At 41.0% G+C, this 11,803-nt stretch overlaps 1 pseudogene; it reads right to left on the bottom strand.

Moving 5' to 3' along the window:
- Window positions 1–531: 531 nt before the first annotated feature.
- Window positions 532–1,479, bottom strand: LOC147463552 (uncharacterized; annotated as a pseudogene).
- Between the last annotated feature and the right edge of the window lie 10,324 nt (window positions 1,480–11,803).

Raw genomic sequence — 11,803 nt, 5'->3', positions numbered from 1 at the left:
AATTCCCAAGATCACATAATAAGATCTTGAGAATTGAAAAGCATTAAACATAGTCCTACACTTTTTAATTCCCTCTTTAAAAACATAAGATCTTATTTTGTACTTGTTTGTGTGTTTGTACATTGCTCCAAAATAGAAGATTAAACTCCAAAATAGATGTTATGAAAGATTAAACTCCAAAATAGATGTTAGAAAATCAACGACAAAAGCACTATTTTTTACAAACAAGATGTAGGCGTAGGAATTGTGTGGCCATAAATGACTTCAAATAAAGATATGAAATGACTTCAAATGACTTCAATTGTGTTTGGTGTTATTGTATGCCAATTGGAAGCTATGAAAATCTTTGGTTATTATTAGAACTTTCATTTTGTCTTTTGATGAGATTTAAGTGAGTGAAAGTTGTTGTGACATAGAGGTAGAAATCTTAAGTGAAGGATGAGGAGTAATATGGTGAAATCTGGCCTTTGATCTTAAGTGAAGGATGAGGAGTAATAAGCCTCAAAAGTTGGTATTTGTTTCAAGATCATCTTAAGCTTCAGGTTCATGCTCTATCATGTTGATGGATGCATACTTGTTCTTGTTGTGGTTATGGTTATTGGAGGGTTTATGGTCTATTCGACCATACATTAATTTATTAGTGCCCCAGATTTCGTGCCGAGATTACCGCCGCCAAAAGGAAAAGTGCAGCTTGGTGCGGTTCCCATGCGTTGGCTTGGTTGTCGATCGACGTGTTGCTATCCACGCCACCCTAGCACGACTCACTGGAGGCAGCAAAATGCAGGGCAACCACAGCGAAGCAACAATCACTGGCTAGCTACTCCCCGTTGGTCTGTGTACCACCACCAAGCAACAATCGCTCTATTACTACTCCCTGCTTCTGGCTCACCTCACATGCTCCTCTTCTTTTTCCTCTGCTATCAGCAATCGCCTGCGTGTCCTCAGCTCTACCTACACATGCTGGCCAAGTGCCCTATATTGAATGAGACACTACCCGTTGGCCACCCCAGCTCCGTCTCGCAGCTTCACACACACACACACACACACACACACACACACACAGGAGACCCTGTCCAAGATAGGTGCGTTGCAAGTTGGCAGAGAGCAACCGCCCCTCGTGTCCGTGCCTGTCGCCCTTCTGCCCGAAATGGACAAAGTCACCGCCTACGTACCTGCAAAAAAAAATCACCTCCTCTCACTCACCTCCTGACACGCGACTCTGTCCCCACCACTTTCTCATGGGCACTTTCTTTTTGTTTTAGCTTTTGCGCGGTATCTGAGCAGATACCCTCTAAATTGACACCCTCTAAATTGACCTGCTCGCAAGATCGTAGCAACATATTGGTTGTTTTTGGACTCTTTTTGCAAAAGACACTTATTTGTGAAATGACCAAAACAACGACTTTTAACATTTGGCATTCTTAAGAGCTTTACCAGTAGGTCACCAAAACGTCTTTCTTTGGGCTCATTAAGTGGCATCGGGGGAGATGCTTTGTTGGTTTAATATAAAAAGGGAGGGGTTGGGCAGGCTGAGGGCACGTGGTCGAGAGAGATGAAGAGACAAGGTAGATTTCTAATGTGGGTCAACAGGGAAGCGAGGTACGAATGTCGAGCTACAGGGGACAGTGCTCGTGTTGATCGGAGGAGAGGCGGAGACTCTCTCTCTCTCTCTCTCTCTCTCTCGCTCTCTCTATGTCTTGCGCTCAAGTGGCAACAACGCATGGTGTACAGTTTTGCAGGTGTAGCGCATAGTGGAAGCACATTGTAGCAACAGCTAGTGAAGAAGGGAACTCGCGGCAAGTGTGGTTATCAAGGAGGTATCGCGCTCGTATGCAGAGGACTGCCAGTTGTGGCAGTTTTTGGGGACGGGGTCGACTTCAGGTCATGAGGCAAAGACGGGTGGCAGAAGGCTCGGGGAAGAGGTGGGAAAGGCAGTAGAGCAGAAGAGGTGTTTCGAGCTTGTTGGGGTGTCCCTGAGCAAGGCATGGCCCGCTTGCATCGCACTGCTCGTTTTTGGGTGGGCAAGCACACAGAGTGCGACGGCATCATACCAGGGCCAAGATTTGCATGCAAAGGCAATAAGTAAGGGGTTGGATAGCCACCTTCTTGTTGGTAGTGCATTGGTTGATATGTATGCAAAGTGCGGCCTGATTGAGAAGGCCCAGGAGGTTTTTGATCAGCTTCCAACACACAATGTAGTCACATGGACCGCGTTGATTGCAGGGTTCGTGGAATCAGGTCATGGTGAAGATGCCCTTTTGCAGCTTGAAAAAATGCAAGAAGAAGGAATTTCGCCAAATGCTACTACGTTTGTTTGCAGCTTGAAAGCCTGTGGCAATTTAGGATTCACAGATAGGGGAAGAGAATTGCATGCTGACATTGCCAGAAAGGGTTTGGAAAAGGATCCTCTTGTCGGAAGCAGTTTGGTTGACATGTACGCAAGATTTTGGCACAATGGAAACAGCTCAAGAAGTGTTTGATAAGCTTAGAGGTCAAAGTGTAATTTCATGGAATGTCTTGATGGCTGGTTATCGCCATCGTCAGGCAACTGGGGGGGAGCTCTGCTGAGGCGCATCTGCAGTATAGGGATCCATAGTTGAGACGGGGCGAAGACTGTGTATCTTCGCAAGAACAGGGGATAAAGTAAAGGGTTTGGTTTTGGAAGCTAACGAAAAGGTATCTCAAGCACTAATTAATTAATTGGGAGCAAAGTGGAGCCATTTAGGCTTTGGATTGGAATTGGCATTGCAGAGAGCGGGAGGAGGAGTAGGTATGGAAGGATCATTGTGTATACTTGAATCATTAGCCCTAGTCTCTTGGAAGCTTTGGACCTTAAAAAATTAGAATATTTTTAGGCCTTTCTCCCTGATTAGTCAAAAGCAGTTTGGAAGCCAATGTCTTTTGTCCTTCTTTTCACTATTGAGAGCCAAGGAAATTGCATTTGTAAGAGTTTTAGGATTAAAGATATCCATATCTACATCTAGCTAGAGATAGGTCAATCCCGACTTTTTTTTTGGAGAGTCCTTCTGATATGTCGAATTGCTTGCAATTGGATCAAATTATTCTAGAGATGGTCTAGAAATTATTTGTCCTCTTTTGAATCCCACAAACCCTAGATGTGTCTTGATGGGCAAATTTAGTAGGATCAAATACATCATCTCATAGGGATACAAATATGTTGTTTCTTCTAGTAGGTAGGCCCTGCCAATTTTTCATTCATTAGCTTTCCTAGAATCTAGGGAGATACCTTTGTTTCAAGCTATGTAAAAGTTTGAAATAGTAAGGCTACTCCTTTTTGAGTGATGATTCCTCCTTAGATTCCTTCTAAAAGAATTGGTCTTGAGTTTTCCATTATCCCTCTTCCTTTCCTCTTTTTTGTTCAATCCATCTACCTTGTTTTTTCTATAACACTTGACAATCCCTTTAATCAAATGCCCTTGTTTAAAACAATGAAAATAAGAATTTGCAAATTCTTTTAGAGAACCTTTTGGTTGCAAAGAATGTTACCTAGTGAATCCTTAAGATAGAGATATTTGCTTAATTTTTTGTGCAATGCTACTTTTATAGGCATCGTCGGCGGCCATTTTGGGTTGATACCACTAGTAGGCTTCTCACCCAAACCTATATCAAGTTGGGAGCTAACAACTTTAATCCAAGGATAATTGTCAACCGGATAATTGGGACCTTCGATGGCTTTTCCACATTGGGATCAAAACCCTTGATCCACTTGAAAAAGGAGGTAATATTTTTACTATTAGCTATTGTCCCTTGCTAATGATCTATAGGGCACTTTGTGAGTCTTCAAAGCAAACACAAAGTGATTTAAAAGGTGGTATTTGAAATGGTTGGAGAAGATGTTTCTAGACTGCCAATGGCATACATATACCAATTGAGAGATTCCATTGGGGGTCTAGGGCCATGATATAGACCTATCAACACTATATCTTACAATGTTTGAACTAGACTACCAAATGAAAATAGAACCATCCACTTTTGGAGGAGCCACATTGTCAAATGAGGCCCATTGGGTAGGGAAAGATTCAACATTGGGAGCTTAAAACAATTAACTTGAGGGGATCAAAGTTAGAACGCAAGCATGCTAAGACACATCAGAGATAATATCAACTCTCTGCCTTTTCTATTTTTTGCTATGGTATATTATGGCACTCTCTATGCTTTCGCATTTATGTGTGTGTCTGTTTGTGTTCATGCATGTAGGTGGGTGATAGAAAAAAATGCGGTTGAGCCAAGAATCAACTGCATTACAGAATAGGTCATACCTCAACAAGTATGCCGGTATAAGTGGCCACACACTTTGCAATATAATGCTCACCAATAGAACTTAAAATCTCAAAGATGATTGGAATATAAGAATGATATTTGGAATAAAAAACTTGTGTAATTCATTACTTTGAAATTATACAACAAAAAATGATCACTCGATACCATACGATCAGTCAATAGAGCAACATCCAAAGTACCAAACCATATATTGTTTCATTCAATTAGAAAGTGGGATATAATTTCATTCCTAATAACTACATATATGTCCATATACAAAAGAAAATTCAAATAGAAAATGGGATATAATGTCATCCCTAATAACTACATATATGCCCATATCGAAAAAAACTATTCAATTAGAAAGTGGGATATAATGTCATCCCTAATAACTAATCTATGGCCGTATATACAAAATCTACATGTTCAAAGTGTGATAGTCTAGCAACAACAATCCATCTTGCATCATCTTGGTCTCTAATGGGCGCTGCTAATAAAAAAGAGTCAACATATAACATTTAGAAAACAACAATGATTGCAAAGAAACAACCATCGCTATAAATTTGTGTTGATAGATGAAATAGCTTATCAAGACACCTTATAATGCTAACTTTTGGATATGCAAAAGCAAGCCTTTCTTTGCACCATATACCCGCTCAAGCTTTGATGGCTCCCTTCCAGTGATGGAGCACTATAGCGTGGGAGTTAGGGTTACACGAATGCAAAAATAGCTTGGAGATGAAAGAAGCTCAAGGCACACAATAGAGAAGGTATTGGATCTTGTCAACGTATTTTTTGATCGGAGGAATCCCAAACTCCGAGCGAAGTTATCCGAGCGATGATAAAATTGAGCAAGTCAATGAGAGACACTTGATTAGAACACACATAGCCAATATCTCCTATATGTCACTGATTTCTGTAAGTCACTCATTATCTTCACTTGAGAGACTAAATAAATTGCCCTACACCTCCTCAAGATGGTGATTAAATTTAAGAATGGATATGTGAAGCAAGAGGTAGGTACTAGGACGCCTGACATCGGATAACTCTTGAGCTTGTTCTTTCTTGTGTTTTTTGCTAGCAGGTAAAAGAAGTCTCATAGCTTTTCCATTGCCCAAAGGAATTCTCTAAGTTTATGAAAATTGATTTTGCCCAACATTGTTGACATTTTGTCTACAGGCTTTCATGTACATTAGCGCTCGACCTTGCCTCCCCTCCCCCCCCCCCCCAAAACACACTTTTGCACTATATTTGAATAATTTTCAACTCTTTGCTTAATTATAGCATACCTATTTTTTTTCAATTTTTTGCTTAATTATAGCAGACCTTAGACCTTAGTATTTTTCAATTGTTTGCTTAATTATAGTAGACCTTAGTATTTTTCAACTCTTTGCTCATGGGGCAACCTTATTAGCCAACTATCCTAAATATTTTTAGGGTGCGCCAAATTGAGACCGTCACCTATTTGTTGCTATTTGTTGACCAGTATCAGTATCCTCATTGAGTTTTATAAGGAATCTAGCAAGCTCACAAAAGACAAAATGAAAAATTGACTACTGCATGTTTGTCTCCCCACCTTTTGTGAAAGGGAGAATCTTCATAAAATCCATTAATATTTTGCTCCCCACTTTTTGTAAATCCCCCCCCCCCCCCTTTATCTCTCATTGTGCAGCAATAAACAAAGACGCCAAAGTCCAAACCCTCTGTTTGCATGTGGAAAACCTCTCCCTCCCCCCCCCCCCCCCCCCCCCCCCCCCTCCCCTCTCTCTCTCTCTCTCCCTCTGAATGTGCAACCCGTCTTTGATGACTCTATGGAAATTTATGTGATGTAACTTGCACATAAAAAGACTCTACCCCTTCTCAGCAAGGCAACAAGGCTTCCGACCACCTCATCCACATCCAGTAGTGCCACCACCATCCTCAAGTGCAAAGATTGTTGGAGGTAGGGTTTTGTTTTTTTTTTAGAGGCAACTCTCTCTCTCTCTCTCTCTCTCTCTCTCTCTCTCTCTCTCTCTCTCTCTCTCTCTCTCTCAGATTGCTTCTGAAACCCTATGATGAGTAGGTGCAGGAAGCGTTTCCACCAAAGTCATAATGGTGTGTGGTCAGGGTGAGAATTTAAATTGCTAATCATATTTTTTTTGTAACAATAAGTACATTCGTTTCGTCGAGCTTCCGCTCTCTCTCTTTCTCTCCTTATATAGTAAAAAATATAGCCCTCAAAGGGTCTATGCCGGCACAAACCGTTTGAGGGATTTTTTTTATAATAACACATTGAAGAGCCTTAGGGTAGATCCAAAGAAAATTTTTTGCAAAGTGCCGACTTTTTTACAATTTAACTCTATTTTCTTATATTTTTCAATCGAATTTTTTCCTTCTTCGCCTCCCATCAACCGGCTCAAGGCTAAGGTGATGCACACTTCTCCCAAACATTGGCCGACTGTAGATGCTTCGAGATAGTTTTTTTTATAAAAAAACATCGAAGTGCACATTGAAGAGTTTTAGCAAGTAAAAAGCTTTTGCATTGACTATATATATATATATATATATATATATATATATATATATATATATATATATATATATATATATATATATATATATATATAGAGAGAGAGAGAGAGAGAGAGAGAGAGAGAGAGAGAAAGAGAGAGGGAGAGAGTAAATAATAAATAAAAGTCTTTGACTTTTGAATTCACTAACATAAGGTAAGGAGAGAGTTTTAAAAAAAGACCCTCCCCAAAGGATCTGCGCCTCTCCTTACCTTATGTTAGTGAACTCAAAAGTCAAAGACTTTTATTTTTACTAGTAAAACAGCGCCGCCTTCGGTGGCGGCATGGCCTCTCTCTCTCTCTCTCTCTCTCTCTCTCTCTCTCTCTCTCTCTCTCTCTCTCTCTCTCTCTCTCTCTCTCTCTCTCTCTCTCTCTCTCTCTCTCTCTAGGCGGCCTTTAGAATTGAAATGCTTTTAACCATTGCAAAAGAGGCCGTCAGAAGAGGCCGCTCTCTCTCTCTCTCTCTCTCTCTCTCTCTCTCTCTCTCTCTCTCTCTCTCTCTCTCTCTCTCTCTCTCTCTCTCTCTCTCTCTGCCTTCAGAATTGAAATGCTTTCACCCATTGCAGAAGACGTATCTCTCTCTCTCTCTCTCTCTCTCTCTCTCTCTCTCTCTCTCTCTCTCTCTCTCTCTCTCTCTCTCTCTCTCTCTCTGGCCTACCAGGCAACCTTCAGAATTGAAATGCTTTCACCCATTGCAGACAACGTCTCTCTCTCTCTCTCTCTCTCTCTCTCTCTCTCTCTCTCTCTCTCTCTCTCTCTCTCTCTCTCTCTCTCTCTCTCTCTCTCTCTCTCTCTCTCTCTCTCTCGCATGGGCGCTGAGTCCACTGTCATGCCGACGCTCATGGCACACAGTACGGATCAAGGAGGTTGCACCATGTGGCAAGGGGGAGCAAAATGCCTCTCCCCAGGGTAATTGTATAGATAGATATATATACCTCTCTCTCTCTCTATCTCTCTAGCTTCTTGATAAGGGCACTACTCTCTCTCTCTCTCTCTCTCTCTCTCTCTCTCTCTCTCTCTCTCTCTCTCTCTCTCTCTCTCTCTCTCTCTCTCTCTCTCTCTCTCTCTCGTCATTTTTGTTACTCTAACTTTATATGAGATTCACCACATTGTAACTTTCTGGTCTCATAGGTCAATCTGGCCGTCTAAAGACGTTAATATAACATTTCATTTCATTTATCTCTCCTTGAATCCTTGGAGCTCCAGTCTAAGACTCTTGGAGCTGGTCAACTTGTAGCTACCTTGGTAAGTTGGTAGAGAGAGAGAGAGAGAGAGAGAGAGAGAGAGAGAGAGAGAGATAGATAGATAGATTTTATTATTGTCCTCGGAGGTCAAATATGACCTATGGGACCAAAGTTACATGTGATGTAGTATGTGTATGACTGATGAGTGACTCTTGATGCTCCAAAATTGTAGTGATGAGAGTCGCAATGGAGAGCCCACACTTTGGCTGGGAGAGGAAAGTGTGTAGGTCTAAGTTATGGCTGAAAATGTGAGAGAAGCAAGTTCGGATGTGATCAAAAGTTGAGCACTCTAGTAGTGTGTGGTACTCAGACTCTCGAACTTGCAGTGAGCATAATGTGCACAATCGATTTGACTCTTCTCCATTGCCCCAACGCCCTATCTCGCATCGAAGGAAATGGGAGCTAAGCCGAATTGCTGCGATAGTGCGTATCGCGGACAAGGGAATAGGCTCAAGCATGTAAGTGTGAGTACGGTTTCCTCTCTCAGCGAAGAACATGGTTTTGTAGTTGGGGGCAATATAGGTGGTGTAATGTATGAAGCGTGACCCACCGGATTTCTCCCAAGCCGTAATACATTGGTGTTGTAGAAAAGCTTCATTCACTTGAGAGTCAATTGAAGCATCATGTAGCAAGTGTAATACATCCCATCTCCTAAACCATTTCTTTATGTCTTGCATCCATCCCGTGCTCAAGATCTTGCTTTTATGCGTCTTTTGAACTTTTTTGCTTGCTTCCCATGCAATTGTAGGAAGTCAATGTGAGGGGTTTTGACGCATCTTTATCATGTAATCCACAACCCTTTCCATGCCCATAACCTCAATTGGAAGAGATCCCGACTCAAGAAGTAGGAGCATATACGGTGTTTGTGTCTTAACTTGGAGAAAGTTTGTAAGAAAACGCTTTTGGACATTCTCAAACTCTTTCCAAGTAGACTTTGAGATGCTCCCGCCCCACACTTCAACTCCATAAAGAAGAACCGGTGTCACCAATGCATCAAAAAGATACTTCTTGAGAACCCAACACTTGATATTTCCCGCATTACACATGTTCTCAAATGCATAATATGCTCTCTTTCCCGCTTCCAAACGACGCATAGCACATTCATGCCACTTGTGATTGGATGGAACCTCAAGGCCAAGGTACTTAAAGCTCTCAACAACTTCAAGTGTCTCGTTGTTGTACACAATGCATGGCTTCTCCTTATGGTTGGTTTTCACAAGCATAACCTTTGTTTTGGATTCATTTACAATCAGCCCACTATGCAAGCAAAAGTTCTCAAGGACAACCATAAGCTTTTGTGCATCTTCTAAAGTGTGTGCTAGAAGCACTACATCATCCGCATACAATAAAAGCATGATTACCACATTGCAAATAGTGACCTCTTCAGTGCCTTCTTCTTGCATAAAGTCAAGTACCATTTGTTCCAATTGATCGATGCATAGACCAAAGAGAGTTGGTGACAATGGACATCCTTGTTTAACCCCAATAGTGCTTACAAAAATTTCTGAAATTTCTCTTCCCATGCGCAATTGACAAATCACCTTCTCATAGATTCGAGAAACCGCAAGCATAAACTCACTTGGCACTTGGAGTTCTTCCATCCTTCTCCACAAATTGTTACGTGGAATCATATCAAAGGCTTTCTTAAAGTCCACAAAACAACAATACAATCGCTTGCCTTTCAACCGACTTTCCTCCATGAGAACACGAAGAGTGACAAGATGATCAATGGTGCTATGGCATCGACAAAAACCCGCTTGTCCCTTTGCACGCTTGTCATTCTCTTCAGCCCAATCACTCAATTTCATCTCCATTATGCACCCAAACAACTTTTCCATAAGAGACCCAATTATTATAGTCCGGTAGTTGCTTACATTCTTTACATCCCCTCCTTTATGCAAAGGCTTAACCCAATTAGTACTCCAATCATAAGGCATACCATGTTGAAGTGCAAGGTTGAACATATCACACATCCACTCATGGGTAAAATCTCCCGTCCATTTGATCATCTCTGGCTTCATACCTTGAAGATCTCCCGCTTTGCGAGTGGCCAACTTTTCAAGCCCACCGCATACATCCTCAATAGTAAAAAAAAACGGCATACATGGGAGTGAACCATAAAATGGCATTTTTTCAGTATTTGCTTGCTCATATAATTGCCTACAATGTGTGTACATATCCACTAGACTCAAGTTACCAAAATTCTCAACCCGCTTGCCTCTCAAGTTTCTCCAAAATCTTCCACATGCATGTGTCTTTTCTTGGACTTGAAATTCTTGTTGCTTTACTTCCCATCTTCTTCTCTTCTTTTGAATCAATGCCTTGTATGTATGCAAATGACTTTGATAGTTGTCTTTGTCCATAGTTGCATCAAGCTTTATCAAGGACTTTCGAGCATCTTGACATTCTTTATCAAACCACCTTTTGTGTGATCTATCTTTGTTGATACCATGGAGATGATTTATGGCAAAGCATTCTTCCGCACAAGAACAAATAGCTTTCTTGAAAGCTTCCCATTTAGTTTCCAATGGTGCATCACATTGAAGCTTTGTCATCCATAATTTTTGCTCAACCATTTCAATGTACATTGGTGCCCGTTTGAAATCCATACATAGTGATAACTTCTCTTTCCTTTGGCTGAGATTATCATGCTTAGTTGCTTCTCCACATGAAAGGTCAATACATAAGGTGCGATGGTCAGATTCCGGGGTCCATTGACCAAACATAAAACTCTTTATGCGATACATGATGGCTTCAGAGAGTAGCATATAGTCAATCACACTATCCCCATTATGTCTCCTACATGTAAATCCATTGGTTCCACTCCACAAAGATACACCATTGGCAATGAGCATACCCGTGCTATTACACATGTGTAAAAGTAACTTTCCATAGTGATCCGGCTCTTTCTCATCCATTGAAGTACGATCATACAAGTGAACTTCCTCCAACTCCCTTGAAATGTATGGCATATCAAATTGTTTAGTATCATGTTGCAATGTTTTTGTGCGAGCATTCATATCTCCAAATACAATAACATCACCTTCACCTTTGAAATAAGCAATGTCCTCTTCCAAATCAGAAAATGGTTGATCTCTATCCATGCAAGCATAAAAGGGAGAATCATGATGAGGAATGTAGCAACCGGCTACAAAAATGGGTTCTCTTTTTGGTGTCATAATTTTCAGCCATACATAACGTTTGTACTTGTCATCTTTCACAATTGATACAAAATCTTCCAATCCTTTCTTAACCATACATGCTAACCCTCCTTGTCCTCTTCGTTGCTTGAGATTCTTTGACCACATCAATGAATGTACATTCTAATCCTCCAAGCCGTTAATCCTTTGTGTATCATGCTCCCAAGTTTCAACAAGAAGTACAACATCGGCTTTGCTTGTTAGTTCATCAATGCCAACCCCCGCATTCCATGGATATCCATTACAATTCCAAAAGCATATTTTCAATTGTAACTCGGTCTCATAGGTCACGCATCCCTATTTGCTTGAGAGACTTGCCTCCTCCTTGGGCACATTTTCTTCATGAGAGATCTCCTTGTTTTTATTATTCTTTTCCTCATATACCTTACGACGTATATTTTGTTGCTTAATAGTGCGATCTTCACATACAAAACATTTTGTATCCCTCAAATAGATCCAACTATTATCAAGGATAATCTTTCGCTTGGTTTCATCCGGCATGGTTTCATCCTTGCTTCCCCACTCTATG

The sequence above is a fragment of the Adiantum capillus-veneris genome, chromosome 2, assembly GCF_014529385.1.
Source record: "Adiantum capillus-veneris isolate H3 chromosome 2, ASM1452938v2, whole genome shotgun sequence".
NCBI lineage: Eukaryota > Viridiplantae > Streptophyta > Polypodiopsida > Polypodiales > Pteridaceae > Adiantum > Adiantum capillus-veneris.
Note: the sequence above shows the minus strand (reverse complement) of the source record. Positions and strands in the feature narration are given on the sequence as shown.